This window comes from Lygodium microphyllum, chromosome 30 (genome assembly GCF_053477565.2).
Source record: "Lygodium microphyllum isolate KBCC chromosome 30, Lygodium_microphyllum_v1.1.10, whole genome shotgun sequence".
Taxonomy (NCBI): Eukaryota; Viridiplantae; Streptophyta; class Polypodiopsida; order Schizaeales; family Lygodiaceae; genus Lygodium; species Lygodium microphyllum.
Genome location: NC_141164.1, coordinates 48,693,132 through 48,710,503, shown reverse-complemented (window position 1 = coordinate 48,710,503; position 17,372 = coordinate 48,693,132). Strand labels below are relative to the sequence as shown.

Here is a 17,372-nt window from a genome sequence, read left to right as displayed (position 1 = left end):
TTGACATACTCGGGCATGTAAAAAGGAGGGAGCTGAGCCTAGTGACCCAAGGAGAATAGGGTATCGGCCTCAGGTCCTGTCTCAGTACCCAAGAACCTACCAAGCCCTCGCAAGGCAACACTTAGTCCTTTTCTGACGCTCACTTTTATTATCGCTCCAACCTTCCTTAATTTCTTCTTTTCCAGCAAGATGCCACCCCTAGGAAGACAAGGCATCGACCCTAGGTCTGACTCATCCCTAGGAACCTACCAGGCCTTCGCTAGGTAATGATCAACTGCTCATAAATTTTTCTTTCTTTCCTTTTCAATTTTTATAGGGGTTAGAACCCCTTTTTACACACCTCTCTATATATTTATTGTCTTTAAGATATTCAAGGTTTCTTTTTCTTTATCATTTTTTTTCCTTCGACAGGCTTCTCTAACTACCTCACAACTAACAAGAACAACTAGAACGGCTGCCTAGTAGGCTAGTAGAATAGGGCCACTAGGACTTCCGTCTAAAACAGGTCTTTTGATGCTTAACAATGTCTTTACAGGAGGCAATGACTACTCAGGCCTCCCTCAGACATACTTAACCTAAACCTGGGACTTCATGCCTTGGACGCTGGTCCCCAACAAGAAACGAAAAACCCCTTTAACAAGTACACAAACACATATAACATAACAACCACAGTACTTATAAAGGAAAGATATCACCTGGATAGGGCCACAAGAAGCATCCACGCAACAAAAGGCTCCTTCCAAGCTCTTCTTCAAACCTGTCTAGCACAAAACTAAAACAAGAAACCATTAACCGCACCTGCACTAAACAGACAACTGGCCCTCTTGGCCTAATGAAATAAAACACTTCACTACAAAACTTAATCGGCCCTCTTGGCCTAATGAGATCTAGACGTAAAATCCAAAGTAGTTAGCCTTCCTAGCTAAAACTAGATAGGTCATTTTAGTCCATGTAATACTGATGTCCTTGGGATATACATCACACCCTCTCAAACTACCCAGGGTGCCAAAGATAGCATATTATAGGTCGACTAGCCCCATGATACTCATGCGAGTTAGCTAAAAGCTTGATCTTGTATGGTTTTTTTTTCTTATAGTCTCCGGGTTTTGTAGACCTACAAGTCCAAGCCTTTCCACAAGTAACTGATCAATAAGACTGATCCCTTCTTGGGCACTCTGAGCTAAATGAACGGCCTCAGTGCGCTCGCATGTCCCACATTTACTGTAATCTGAATAAACTGGTCGTTCAAGCGGCTGAGTGGCTCCTTTGGGAGAAAGAATCATAGCTTTGTACTCATTCCAACCTCCCCTATTTGGGTTTTCACATAAATCAGTGCTGCTACCCAAAGTAGGTAGAACTTCAAGCCTAAGCACATCACATGGGTGTATCCCAAGGTAGTGTATATGTTCAGATGTATATCCAATCTTACCCTCTTGGGGGTTTGACAAAATATGTCCAGATGGGATCCTTGGCCTTGCATCCGACACTCCTGCCATACTTTAGGAGATTTTGGGTCTCCAAACCCATCTCACATTTCCCTTAATATTCTTGCATTCCCTCAATTTGCTGCACTGTTCTCACAAACTCAATGCAAACTTATCCCTATGGCCAAATGGCCTCACATCCTTATGACCTTTGTGAAGCACAGGTGGACTTTTAGCACTTTGCATCCTCTTTACAAAAGATGTTTTTACTTGCTTACGTCCATACTGCAAATTTTTTTCCATAAGAACCACACTTTGACTGAAGGGAACAACATCCACCCGGAAGCATGATTCCGACACCAAAGGTCTCTCAAGAGCCTTACTAGCAACAAAATTAGAACCACACATAGAATGCTTATCAACACTCATAGACCCATTGGTTCTATCCATGTTGCCATCACAACTACCTCTCGTGGTAGTGTTGCAAGCCCTAATGGGACTTACATGGCTTGGCACCTGTTCAGTGAGAGGCATGTTATTACTACTCATAGGATGGCCATGTTCTGCTTTGAGATTTTAGCCACCAAGGTTCCCCTCATAGGTTGCCTTGGTATCAACAAGCAAGCTGTCTTCTTGCAGAAATGGTTGGAAGCTAGGATGCACTTGTACTGAGCGGGGAAAACTCCAAAGTTCTCCCAACATCTCTGAATATGACCCTCATAATCAATGGCTTGCACTTTTGCTTTCCTTAACGACTTAGGATTCCGCAGTCCCACTTGGATTTGCATATTAATCTCTAAGCCATTCAAAAAGAGCTCTTATAGCACATCATTTGGTAGTGCACTGGCTCTTCTTGGCCAAAGCCTAAGAGTACTATCAAAGGCTCTAGCATACTCTTTAACATAAAGATAAGACTCTTGTCTAAACTGCATAAGCTGCCCTAAGACCTCAATCATAGGGAGCTTCTTTTCATACTCATCTAGAAATCTATCACAAGACTCCTCAAATGATTTGATCGACCCTCTTGGGAGGCTCCAGTACCATTTCCTTGCCTCTCCCTTTAGGGTACTTGGGAATACGAGCATCCGATGTATATCGTCGAACCCATTTGCAATGCAAGTTAGGTCATATTCTCTTAAATGAATCATTGGATCCTCATCTGGAAACCCATAAAACACTGGGAGATCCCTATAAAGAGAGGACATTTAGTCCTTCCTTTTGGTATCAACACCGGGTCATTAAAATCTTCATATTCACCATGATCTGGGTCCAGCCTCTTGGGATCTTTAACCTCTTCCATCCCCACCCTTTCCGGTGTAGGGGGATTAATATCCTCATTTAGAGGGTCTTCCATACCTTTCCCTTTAAAAGGAAAGTCCATAACGGTTTTATATAAGAGATTTTGGTCCTTATCTAAAGCAGATTTATCATTATAACTTCTTAAAACTTCAAAACCGTGCCTTTTAAGCAACGGTTTTCCCTTGACAGCTAGGGCTTCTAACATCCTTGTGATGCCTACTATGTCGTCATGGTGGCCTATTACACGGGATGTTTCAACCATAAGCATATTCCATCGTATATCAGCACTTTCCCATGGCATCATGGCTTTAGCATGATAACTTGTTGATGCCATAACTACCCTAGTTTCCAACATGCTTGTTTCATGCCCTCTAGGTTGATGGATGGTTAAACGTGATTTCTCTTGGGTGGAGACCACACCAAGGTGAACCTTGGCCCATGCCATCATATTAGAGGATGGGGTAACCACTAATGGGCTACTCTTTTCATCACATAGATTATCTTCTGCAGAGGACTCATGCTTTACATAACTAACTAAGTCCATTAGTAAGTTTTGTATGGGGAAAGCCAAGTTTTTCCATCCTTGAGCAAACCCCATTTTATGGGTAATTTAGGGTCCCTTGAAACCCTAGATTTGAAAACCGCCACTTATACGCAGCTCCCGGCAGACGCACCACTGAAGGGACCTAAAATGGGCCGGCACTAGCTATAGCACTAGCTTGACCTCATGCTCATGACACACAAACACCCTCACAGACTCGCGGACCTGGAGCGTCAATATAATGCTGAAGGACACACTGTCCTAAAGCTTAATCTATGCATTCATAGTTCATAGTCCAATGTTTCCCTAAAACTCCTCAAAGGGAGAACCCTTATACATTGGCAATGCCATGATCACACACATATGGAGGCACTCCACCGACTAATAGTTGAAGCCCCACTGCAGCTCTCCTACATCGCACGGATTGGCCCTTTGATGCATTGCTAGACATATAACACAAACGAGCACAAACTTCTCTCTCTTATATTTCTCATATTTCCAAGAGGTATACCATGCTTTCTCACTTCACAGTCCCTTAGGAAACCGGCCCTCTACCCTACGGCAAGGAATAACCTCACACTCTCAATCGTGGGTCAAAGTCCTAAGAAAACAATTGCTATGCAGTCCAGGAGATTTTTCTTCGATATCATGAACCATGCATAGTGCATAATGTGAATGGTTTAGTGCACAAACAATAAAAAATCAGCATCGTGCTTAGTGCAAAAGCATTCTTTCAATGATTTTGACTATCGCTCGTATGTGGCGTTGCATAAACCTAGCACTGAGAAACCCTCGTGCTATTAGGTTCTTAATTTTTAATTACCGACCAACCTAAATGGTATGCATAAAAACCAGCAAGCTTTTCCTCATTTCATTCAACATTTGAACACCTTTTATACACTCTACCCCCTCACCCGTTTAGATTGTGCATTATTGATCGGCTTAGGGTTCATTTCTACATTTTTATTGTATGAAAAGCAATAAAAACTCACAAAAACATAAAGGTAGGGCTGAACTGAGGCTAAACCTCATACTTCAGATCCCCCATACATCCACAAACATGGTTCCTTTTTTTCCTTAATTTTCGGCACTCAAAATCCATTTTTTCCTTATTTTTTCTCCATTTTTCCTATTTTTCTTCTATTTTTTTCAATACTAAATGACTAAAAATACAAAATGAGTTGTGGGCTATGGCCCTTAGGTTTATTTGCAACAAAAACAAAAATTTAGTTGGTGTGTCTTATTATATATTCCATTTATATCTCAAAAACACCCAATTTCCCCATATTTCGCGTGTTTACGGGTTTTACACCATTAATTTCTATCACAACACTTATAATTTTCTGATTTTCTGAGCATAAACTGATCAAACTCATAGCAAACAACAACATATTGCATAATCATGCCATGGAAACAAATACTCATGAAGCAAATTGGATAAAACATCGATTTCCTTTGTAAAAATGAAATGACCGTTCTTTGCGGGTTGCGGGTTTTTATTTGCCATCTATTGGGATTGATTTCCAGCGACCATTAATGCTCATGACAGTCCACAATCAGCAATCTTCATTCCTCTTGAACCACGAAGCAATCCGGTCTTCATTGGACAAGCATCCACTATCCATTCTTCTTCTTCTTCTTCTTCACCACATGAATCTGCCCTTAGGGGAGAGAGAGGGAGGAGAGAGAAAGACTGAAATCAAAGATATTCATAGAGACCACGATTGGAGGAGTGAAGCACGGCGAAATGATTGGCATCTAGGGGGGATTGAAGCCCCATGATCAATTGGGGGGATTGCTCACAGGCAGGAGATGGCATGATCAACAAGAGGGCGCATTTTTCGGCGCCTATAGGCCACGCCTTCTCTCCATGTTTTTTTCCTATCCTATGCATGAAAAGTTTCATGCTACATTTAAATTTTGGGCTCCCAAGGGTCACTTGCCCATTTTGGCCAAATTTTGTCCATCTCTTCGTATCTTGACCGGTTTCTTGGCTCCTTCCCCGTCCGGACTCCGAATTGAGCTCTGAAAAATCCTGGACGTCCAGCTCGGCATCCCGCATTGGCCGATAACTCCTAACAACCCACACAACAGTTTGAAAAATTATCAAAAATCAACAAGTGTCGCTCGAGCGCCTTTAAAGCACTTTGACGCTTAAAATCGTTCTAGGTCGAGCCGCTGCCTTCGACGTTGAATATTTTTCCCTTGATATTCGTAATTTTTAGCTATTTTTAAGCACTTCTCGGCATCAAAATTCCGCTCTCAAGTTCACTTCTTCTAACCTAGCCAAAATCTTTTCACAAGCTACAATATGATCAGCTACTAAGTATCTACATCCCTGCTCATTTAGACTCTCATTCTTCTCTTTTTCTGCACACCCCTTAATGGGCACATCATCCAAGAAAGGCATGGTAAGCTGAGGTATGTACTCACGAAGGACCTTATGCATGGCATTCATCATATGCGCAATAGAATTAGTGGCACCTTGAGGCAAATTACAAATCCTGACAAGCCCAATAGGAGTTCTCATAGTGGTCATGTCCCTACTTTCCAATAGCTGAAACTGATCATATCCCGAATACAAGTCACCTAAAGAATAGATGGCACATCCAGCAAATGCTTCTGCAAACTCATCCACAACTAAACCTATAGCAACATTCTTGATAGTAACTGGCTGCATGTCCTGTATAAATCAGAGAGTATCATTCTTCTTTGGAATCGTAAACCACCTATTTGAGTATGAAGCAGATGACGGCTCTAGGATTCCCATCCTACTTTTCTCATTATTCAACAAGTCAACTAGCTTTGGCAGGTGTGTCCTAGGCACTACAATAGGTCGAAGGTTCCATGGAATATGAGGAATAGTAAAGATCACCATAGGGGCGACAATATTCGGATTCACACATCCAATCTCATGCAAGAAGAAAGCAAACCCCCTTCCATGTTGCTCAAGCATATCCTAAAAGCACTGCGTCTCTGAGGGTAGCAAGAAATCACCATTTTCAATTTTTAATTCAGCAAGAGTCTCTATTGAAAATTTGTGGCCTATATGCTCTGGGTTCTTCAAAATTGGCTGCTTGGCAACCCTCTCTATTTGCTGATCACTGTTAGGTGGAAGTGGTCCAACTACCGACTTCACCTTCTTATCCACAGTCTTGTGTTTCGTGTCAACCATGGCTTCATTATGATCCTCTGCATTACTCAAATCATGCTGTAAATCAGCAATTCTGCCCTCTGGTGGCTGAATATCCTCAACCCTCTACTCTATGGACTGCATAGGAACAGCCCTAAACTCTAGATGCTGAAATATTTCAGCAGTAAACTTTGTTGACTAAAAGTTTTCAGCCCTCTGTGTCTCTATAGGCTAATCATAATCAACCAGAAACTCTATTTGCTGAATTTCTTCAGCAGTCAACACTTTTTGTTGAGTCATCTCAGCGTGTGACTCTATCTGTGACACAAAATCAGAAATTTTATGAAACATGTCCAGGGATTGCACTGATATAGTACTGTGACAACTCTGCATATCAGTTTTCAACATATTTTCCATCTCTGTCATCGTATTTGCACAAACCATACTATCATTGGCAGCTCTAGGCAACTTAGAAATCTTCTGATAACTCATCGAACTGTTTGCTGAAATTCCAACAAAACTGGAGGAGAAAACACTGCTGCCAGGAGGCGAGAACTCCAATCTCCTCTGCTCTGTACCACTATCGTCTCACGGAAAACTGGTACCTAATGAAAACCTGAATCCCTCACAGTGGGCAAAGGCGCATCTCAAAGAGTATCCCTGTTTCTAGCATGATTTACACACACAGTCATAAACTGGATTGCTCTCATACCATCTTTACTACGAATCTGTGCATAAGCAGATCCATCATCCATTACTTTCATCCCCATGTGCATCTCTCTATGGCTGTCCTAGGATTATGGGGTATGAGCATGAATCCTGCGCAAAGAAATGGAAATCCTCTTCTACATCTCCAATAGAAATCCTAACAGTGGGACAGGCAGCATACAAATCACCTGCAATGTTGTTGGCGGCTCTCATACACCACCCATGCTCTGCATCCATAGGCCATCTATTACTTTCATAAACTCCACAAACTATGAGATTAATCTCTGAACCATGATCCACCAAAGAAACATAAGGCACCTATTTCTCTCCAATTTTTACCATTGTTTTTGTAGTTACCCTAGCCCAATGACTCCGCGAAAAGTGACTGCATGGTACCAAGATAGGCTCATCAGTTTCAACATAATGCATAGGCTGAACTCTCTTCTCTGTCTGCGGAAAAATAGAAGCATTCTCAGCCATAACCGCATCCTCATCCTTATCCAACTCCCCAATAAAAACTCCCTATGTATCAGTAGTAGGCAATGTATGTCTTTTCCTCTTCAGGACTTCTTGGAACTGATCTTGAAACTCTCTTTTCGAAATGCCCAAAATCTCAAAAATAGTAAAAGTCACCTCACTGCCAAATATCTTATCATTAAAGATTTTCTTCATGTCCATAGATGCCTCAATATCAGACATTAATATAAATCTTGGATGCTTTCTCTATCTAGGCTCATGCCTCTTTTCTTTCTTTTGAGCATCCTCCATTTGTCATTTTGGTCCTGGTCTCAAAGATGGCCCTGCAGTAGGTAGAGTAACAAACTCACCCCCTCTAGTCTTTTTAGCTGCATTTGGATTCTCTTCATCTCTCTTACGCTTCTCCTCAACAAGTACATCTTCTCCTTGAGACTTAGCCAAGTAGGCATAAATAGTGTACCTGTCAACATGTGAATCCCAACCTGTCACAGATCTGATGCTAAATTTTCCCCTTGTTTGTCGTCTCCATAGCATAGGTCGATAATGCTGACGGACTCTCTAAAGCTTTCTCAATCTGGACTCCATATGTAGAAACATCTCCTCTAGCTGCCACATAAGAAGTACACGTAGCCATATCATCTACTAATTTCTTCATTCCGCCTTTCCCAAAATTGGTAGCAAGTAGAGCTCTTATTTCAATCAACCAGACCTTGTCATCTTGTCCCCAAAATACCAAATGCTTCCTCCTTGCATCTTGAAAAGATTCTCAATCCCTGCAATGGTGATGGTCCGTACTATCACACCAAATATATATTTGATCTCTCCTAGGTGCACTAGGAGCACTCCTAGGTGCAGTAGGAGCACTAGAAGAAATAGTAGGCGTGGTCAAAGCAAACTGCTCTTTCAATTTTCCCACCAATTCTGCTTTAATGACTCTAGTGTCAAATCTGTTATGGCTTTGATTATGTCATCAAGAGAGGAAGGAGCCAAAGGAGCGGATGATTTTGGAGTAGAAGGAACTGGCATCGATCTTGGAACAGGAGGAACATGAGGATTAGAAACAGGAGGCACTTGCATAGGCCAAGTAACTGGCTGAGGAAGAGAAGAAATGACAGGGGTAGAAGCAGATATAGGAGCAGAAGATGGCAATGTCATAAATCCATTCTGTAGGCAAGTCTTCCATATTCGGCTCTTGGTCAAAGTCGAGACCACATCCTGGACATCTTGCCAATCTATTTTAAAACCCATAGGCTTCGTGTGATCCTCAAGAAGCTCTCCTACTTCTTCCTGAAGAGTAGGATCTGCAGCTTGCAAGAAAAGCTCAACTTTCTCAATATCCAATGCTCTTTGTTCAATGGCATCAAGCTAACTATACCTCTCTTCAAATTCTCATATCAATTCTGAAGCAGCTAGACCTTTGTTTGGCATGTAGACCCACTCTCAAAATCACCGCCATGTAGCCATCCCAAAGTCCTCAAGAAAATACTCCTCTTTCAGGGCCTTTTTAAAATCTTGCCAATGCAAAATTTGAAGGAAAAGATCAGTCACTTTTACCATCAAGGCGGGTGTGATAAGGTGAAGAAAATATTTACTCATAAGTCCTGTCGGTACTCCAAAAAATCCCATCTTAATCTCATACGTCTTCAAATAAGCCAATACATTACGGCCGTCAAATAGCTTCTTTTCATTTTCAACTGCTTCAATCGCCTTAGTCACGCTGATTGCATTCTCTTGCTCCGAATATAGTTGCCTTTGTTGAGACAACTGTTGTTGATGTAACTGCTGCTACTACTGCTTATACAATTGTGTTTGCTGATTTTGAAGTTGCATACACATAGACATATTCTACAAAATCTGCTTTAAATCATCCATAGAAGTACTTGAAGCAGAAGTTGATGATGAAGCTGAAGTAGAGGACAAAGTAGGAATCATAGAAGAGGCTAAAATTGATGCTGAAGTATCTCCCATCGTGATTTTTTAATGACAAGATAGTTGGCAATGAGGTGACTTTCACTATTTCTGAGGTTTTGGGCATCTCGAAAAGAGAGTTTCAGGATCAGTTTTAGGAGGTCCTGAAGAGGAAAAGACATGCATTGCCTACCACTGATACACAAGGAGTTTTGATTAGGGAGTTGGATGAGGATGAGGATGAGGTTATGGTTGAGAATGCTTCTGTTTTTCCGCAGGTAGAGAAGAGGGTTCATCAGCCTATGCATTATGCTAAAACTGATGAGCCTGTCTTGATACCGCGTAGTCACTTTTCGTGGAGTCATTGGGCTAGGGCAACTACAGAGACGATGGTAAAGATTGGAGAGAAACAAGTGCCTTATGTTGCTTTGGTGGATCATGGTTCAAAGATTAATCTCATAGTTCGTGGAGTTTATGAGAGTAATAGATGGCCTATGGATGTAGAGCATGGGTGGCGTATGAGAGCCGCCAATAACACTGCATGTGATTTGTATGCTGCATGTCCTAGTGTCAGGGTTTCTATTGGTGATGTAGAGGAGGATTTCCATTTCTTTGTGTAGGATTCATGCTCTTATCCCATAATTCTTGGACAGCCATTCATCATAGAGATGCACATGGAAACAAAGGTAATGGATGATGGATCTGCTTATGCACGGATTCACAGTAAAGATGGTATGAGAGCAGTTCAGTTTATGACTGTGTGTGTGAACCATGTTAGAAACAGGGATACTCTCAGAGATGCACCTTTGCCCACTGTGAGGGATTTGGGTTTTCATTAGGTACCGCCGTTTCGCAAGACGACGGTGGTACAGAGCAGAGGAGATTGGAGTTCTCGCCTCCTAGTAGCAGTGTTTTCTCCTTTGGTTTTGTTGGGATTTCAGCAAAAAGTTCAATGAGCTATCAGAAGATTTCTAGGTTGCCTAGAGCTGCCAGGCAGTACATATGCAGGAAGGAGAAAATTTTGAAAAATGCAGGAATTTTAGAGGATGATGAGCACATAGATGGGATGTATGACAGTATGATTTGTGCAGATACGATGGAAGAGATGGAAGATATGCTGAAAACTGATACGCAGAATTGTCGCAGTAATGTATTAGTGCAATCCTTGGACATGTTTCATGAAATTGAAATTTTGTGTCACAGATTGAGTCAGAGGCTGAGGTGGCTCAGCAAAAAGTGTTGAGTGCTGAAGAAATTCAGCAAATAGAGTTTCCAGCTGGTTATGATCAGCTTTCAGAGACACAGAGGGCTGAAAACTTTCAGCCAACAGAGTTTACTGCTGAAATATTTCAGTATCCAGAGTTTAGGGTTGTTTCTATGCAGTCCATAGAGCAGAGGGCTAAGGATATTCAGCCATTGGAGTGTAGAATTTCTAATTTACAGCAAGATTTGAGTAATGCAGAAGAGCATAATGAAGCCAGGGTTGACACAAAATACAAAACTGTGGATAAGAAGGTGAAGCCGGTAGCTGTACCGCTTCCACCTGACAGTGATCAGCAAATAGAGAGGGCTGCTAAACAGCCAATTTTGAGGAATCCGGAGCATATTGGTCATAAATTTTCAGCAGAGGCTCTTGCTGAATTGAAAATTGGAAATGGTGATTTCTTGCTACCCATAGAGAAGCAATGCTTTCAGGAGATGCTTGAGCGACATGGAAGGGGATTTGCTTTTTTCCCGCATGAGATTGGATGTGTGAATCCTGATATTGTTGCTCCTATGGTGATCTTTACTATTTCTCATATTCCATGGAATCTCCGACCTATTCCAGTGCCTAAAGCACACCTACCAAAGCTGATTGATTTATTGAATGAGAAAATCAGGATGGGAATTCTTGAGCCTTCATCTGCACCATACTCAAACAGGTGGTTTACAGTTCCAAAGAAGAATGGTACTCTCTGATTTATACAGGACATGTAGCCAGTAAACAGAGTTACTATCAGGAATGTTGGTATAGGTCCAGTTGTGGATGAGTTTGCAGAAGCATTTGCTGGACCTGCCATCTATTCTTTAGGTGATTTGTATTCGGGATATGATCAGTTTTAGCTGGCTTTGGAAAGCAGGGACATAACCACCATGAGAACTCCTATTGGGCTTGTCAGGATGTGTACCTTGCCTCAAGGTGCCACTAATTCTGTTGCGCATATGATGAATGCCATGCATAAGGTCCTTCAAGATTACATACCTCAGCTTACTATGCCTTTCTTGGATGATGTGCCCATTAAGGGGTGTGCAAAAGAAGAGAAAAATGAGAGTCTAAATGATCAGGGATGCAGATACTTTGTGGCTGATCATATTTCAGCATGTGAGAAGATTTTGGCCAGGTTAGAAAAAGTAAACTTGACACTTTCAGGGAAAAAATCTATTTTTGGAGTGAATGAGGTTGTCATTGTTGGACATATGTGTGGATATTATGGCAGAAAACCCTCACCTGATAAGGTGGATGCTATAGGCAAGATTGCGGAGTATTGTTCTACCACTTCAGAGGTACCGAGATTCATTGGAGCTTGTGTGTTTTATATGATTTGGATACCTCATTTTGCACACATAGCAGATTGTTTATATCAGCTGCTTCGAAAGGGGCAAAAATTCTATTGGGATGAGAGCCACACTAGAGCCATGCGGAAATTGAAGAATTTATTGCAGAATGCTCCTACTCTCACGAAAGCGGATTATAATTGTGGAAAGCCTATTGTGTTGACAGTTGACACTAGTCCAATTGGCATAGGTTGGGCTGTGAGTCAAGATGATGTAGATGGAAATAGGTATGCTATTCGGTTTGGGGCGAAAGTCCTAAACGAGAGACAGAGGAGATATCCGCAAATCAAGAGGGAGTTATTGGGGATTGTTACGGCTCTAAAATGTGACGAGGAGTACTTTATTGGAGCTTCAGTTGTGGTAGAGACAAATTGCTTACCATTGATTGGTATGATTACGAGTTGCTCTTCTTCGGATATAGCTATGCTGAGATGGATTGCATACATCAAGTCATTAAATATGGAATTTAAACACATAGCAGGGAAGGATAATCCAGTGGCATATATGCTGTCTAGAGCCAGATATGATGATGAGGAGACTCTACTTGCAGAAGAGGATGATGCAAAAATTTCAACCACTATGGTTGATCATGTTTGTCATGTCTATGATATTGTGGCTTTCATAGAAGAACTCTATGTTGGAGATTGGTTGCAGATTGGCAAGTACCTTAGTACACTAAGCAAAAGAGATGAATGGACAGATGAAGAGTTCAAGAAGATCAGAAGGAAAGCCTATGGCTATTTTCTCAAGGATGGATTTCTTTGGAAGCATCCGAAGAAAAGAGATGGATTACCTTTGCGGGTTGTCTGCGATAGAGAGACACAGTTACAGGTGATGAGGGAGTTTCATGAGAGTCCTTGGGCTGGTCATAGAGGAGTGTGGGCTACTTATGAGAAAATCAAGGAAAAATATTGGTGGAAAGGCATGTATAGAGATGTTTCTCACTTTGTTGAGACTTGCAGAGACTGTCAGATGTATTCGGCAGTGCGTCATCGAGATGAGCTTCATCCAACCTATCCGCTATGCATTCATTTTAAGTGGGTAGTTGATTTGGTTACTATGCCTATGGGTCTATGGCAGATGAGGTATATTGTTTTGGCTAGAGAGGATCTTACCAATCATGTTGAGGGCAGATCTTTGAGAACGAAGACCACTAGTGCAGTGTGTAAGTTCTTATTGGAGGAAATTTTCTGCAGGTATGGTTGTGTGGGTAAGATCACTGCGGGTCGCGGTGAATTGGATGCAGATGAAGCTAGGGAGTTTTTCTCTCAGCTAGGAATCAAGTTGGCTCTAACTACAGCATATAATCCAGAGGGAAATGGGAAGAGTGAAAGAGGGCATCTGCCGATAGTGAAAGCATTAGCCAAAGCATGTACAGGACGGATTGGAGAATGGCCGAGACTTCTACCATTTGCTTTGTGGGCTGATCGTACGACTCACAGTGTTACCACAGGATATATGCCTGCAGAGTTGATGTATAGTCAGAAACCGGTTATGCCGACTGAGACTTGTGCTTTGACTTGGTCAGTTTTACCTTGGCATGAGGATTTGACGAGAGAGGAGCTCTTAGCTCTTCGGATTCGGCAGTTGGAGAGAAGACCAGAGGACATTCAGTTAGCTATTGACAGGTTGAAGGTTGCTAGACTAAGAAATAAGGACAAGTTTGATAGCAGGCATCGCTTGCGGCCTAGAGCAATAGAAGAGGGAGATTGGGTATTAGTCTTTGATAGCAGCCTTGAAAATCAGGATATTGCACTTTGGAAGATGGTGAAAAGATGGTTTGGGCCGTACATAGTCAGACATGTCTTTGATAATGCAACATATGAGTTGACAGAATTGGATGGGACAGTGCTTGGAGAGCCTATTGCTGGAAAAATAATCAAGATTTTCAAGAAAAGAGATGATGAAGATTATGCATTGGAAGAATTTTCAAGAGAAGAGCAACGAGAAGAAACTCCAATGGAAGAGACAGATGATATGACAAATAATCTTGTTGATATACCGGAAATGCATAATGAAGAGATTGATCTGTTTGTGGATCAAATAGAGTTTCCAGCTGGTTATGATCAGCTTTCAGAGATAGAGAGGGCTGAAAACTTTCAGCCAACAGAGTTTACTGCTAAAATATTTCAGCATCCAGAGTTAGGGCTGTTTCTATGCAGTCCATAGAGCAGAGGGCTGAGGATATTCAGCCATTGGAGTGTAGAATTGCTGATTTACAGCAAGATTTGAGTAATGCAGAAGAGCATAATGAAGCCAGGGTTGACATGAAATACAAAACTGTGGATAAGAAGGTGAAGTCGGTAGCTGTACCGCTTCCACCTGACAGTGATCAGCAAATAGAGAGGGCTGCTAAACAACCAATTTTGAGGAATCGGGAGCAGTTGTGTGGTTCTGAATGATGTGTCATCTTTGATAAAACTCCAGCATAGCATTGTCAAGGATATAGTGGTTGCATGCCAAAGAGAGTGAGCATCAAAAGCACCCCATATAGGGGGGGAAGTCGTATATCTCAAGAAGCATGGCAAGTGCACCAACTAGAACCACAAATGAGAGTTTGAATCTTGCAGGATGGCGAATATACCCAGCCCAGAATGTCCACAAAAGAAATTGTAGCGCTCCCATTACCACACACACCTTCATGTTCCAGCCATAATCAAAGTCATAAAAGTTGAGATAGACAATGTGTGTAGATGCAAAGGCTATTATTGAAGCGGCAACTATCACATAGGCTGCCTCAACCCTCAAATTCAATGTTCGAATAATAGCAACTATAAGGGACTCCTATTAGAGCAACAACAGAGGAGTAATCTAGTTTTTCTGTAAAAAACTGTCTCTCTGGCATGGAAGGCTGCACTCCAAAGCGATGAATTTGCAGAGGCTAAACCATATACAATCCATAAATCACTATACTTATAGTAAGGTCCTTTCATGCCTTGTGGCCATTGTGGCAGCTTGAAATGCAAGAGGAGGAGAAATGAAACACAGCCTTGGACATGTTAAGCTAGATTGGCAATTGAAAAAAACAACTGCAGCAGGCTCATGGAGGCTAAGCACACGCTTAAAAGGCCATTTTCCATAATACTTGACATGTGGCTGCCCTTCCCTCTGTCTATCAACTTCCCTCCATGTGTACGACACCCAACCCCTTTGATCTTGCACATCCTTTAGATGGGCCAGCTACCCATGATCATTGTCGTCAAGATCCACATAAGATCAATCTCTTCATTGTATATTTCCGGTATATCAACAAGGTTATCTATCATATCATCTGTCTCTTCTACTGGAGTTTCTTCTCGTTGCTCTTCTCTTACAAATTCTTCCAATGCATAATCCTCATCATCTCTTTTCTTGAAAATCTTGATTCTTTTTCCTGCAATAGGCACTCTAAGCACTGTCCCATTCAATTCTGTCAGCTAATATGCTGCATTATCAAAGACATGTCTGACTATGTACGGCCAAACCATCTTTTCACCATCTTCCAAAGTGCAGTATGCTGAATTTCAAGGCTGCTATCAAAGACTAATACCCATTCTCCCTCTTCTATTGCTCTAAGCCACAAGCGATGCCTCTTGTCAAACCTATCCTTATTTCTAAGTCTAGCAACCTTCAACCTGTCAATAGCTAGCTGAATATCCTCTGGTCTTCTCTTCAACTGCCAGATCCAAAGAGCTAAGAGCTCCTCTCTCGTCAAATCCTCCTACCAATGTAAAACTGACCAAGTCAAAGCACAAGTCTCAGTTGGCATAACCGGTTTCTGACCATACATCAACTCTGTGGGCATATATCTTATGGTAACACTATGAGTCGTACGATCAGGCCACAAAGCAAATGGTAGAAGTCTCGGCCATTCTCCAATCCGTCCTCTGTATGCTTTGGCTAATGCTTTCACTATCGGTGGATGCCCTCTTTCACTCTTTCCATTTTCCTCTTGATTTCATGCTGTGGTTAGAGCCAACTTGATTCCTAGTTGAGAGAAAAACTCCCTAGCTTCATCTACATCTAATTCACCGCAATCTGCAATGATCTTACCCACATAGCCATACCTGTAGAAAATTTCTTCCAATAAGAACTTGCACACTACACTAGTGGTCTTCGTTCTCAAAGGTCTACCTTCAACATGATTGGTAAGATCCTCTCTAGCCAAAACAATATATCTCATCTGCCATAGACCCATAGGCATAGTAACCAAGTCAACTACCCACTTATAAGGAATGCATAGCGGATAGGTCGAATGAAGCTCATCTCGATGACGCACTACGGAATACATCTGACAGTCTTTGCAAGTCTCTACAAAGCGAGAAACATCTCTGTACATGCTTTTCCACCAATATTTCTCCTTGATTTTCTCATAAGTAGCCCACACTCCTCTATGTCCAGCCCAAGGACTCTCATGAAACTCTCTCATCACCTGTAACTGGGTCTCTTTATTGCAAACAACCCGCAAGGGTAATCCACCTCTTTTCTTTGGGTGCTTCCAAAGAAATCCATCCTTGAGAAAATAACCATAGGCTTTTCTTTTAATCTTCTTGAACTCTTCATCTGTCCATTCATCTCTTTTGCTTAGTGTACTAAGGTACTTGCCAATCTGCAACCAATCTCCAACATAGAGTTCTTCTACGAAAGTCACAATATCATAGACATGGCAAACATGATCAACCATTGTAGCTGAAATTTCTACATCATCCTCTTCTGCAAGTAGTGTCTTCTCATCATCATATTTAGCTCTAGACAGCATATCCGCCCCACTGGATTATCCTTCCCTGCTATGTGTTTAAATTCTGGATTTAATGACTTGATGTATGTGATCTATCTCAGCATAGCTATATCCGGAGTAGAGCAACTCGTAATCATACCTATCAATGGCAAGCAATCTGTCTCTACCACAACTGGGGCTCCAATAAAGTACCCCTTGTCACATTTGAGAGCCGTAACGATTCCTAGTAATTCCCTTTTGATTTGCAGATACCTTCTCTGTCTCTCGTTTAGGACTTTCGCCCCAAACCGAATAGCATACCTATTTCCATCTGCATCATCTTGACCCACATACCAACCTATGCCAATTGGACTAGTGTCAACTATCAATACAACAGGCCTTCTGCAATTATAATCTGCTTTCTTGAGAGTAGGAGAAATCTGCAATAACTTCTTCAATTTTTGCATGGCTCTAGTGTGGCTCTCATCCCAATAAAATTTCTGCCCCTTTTGAAGCAACTGATATAAAAAATCTGCTATGTGTGCAAAATGGGATATCCAAATCATGTAAAACACACAGGCTCCAATGAAT

General features: G+C 41.7%; 1 pseudogene; it reads right to left on the bottom strand.

Moving 5' to 3' along the window:
* Positions 1–6,628: 6,628 nt before the first annotated feature.
* LOC148009817 (uncharacterized) lies at positions 6,629–16,129 on the bottom strand (annotated as a pseudogene).
* Positions 16,130–17,372: the final 1,243 nt, after the last annotated feature.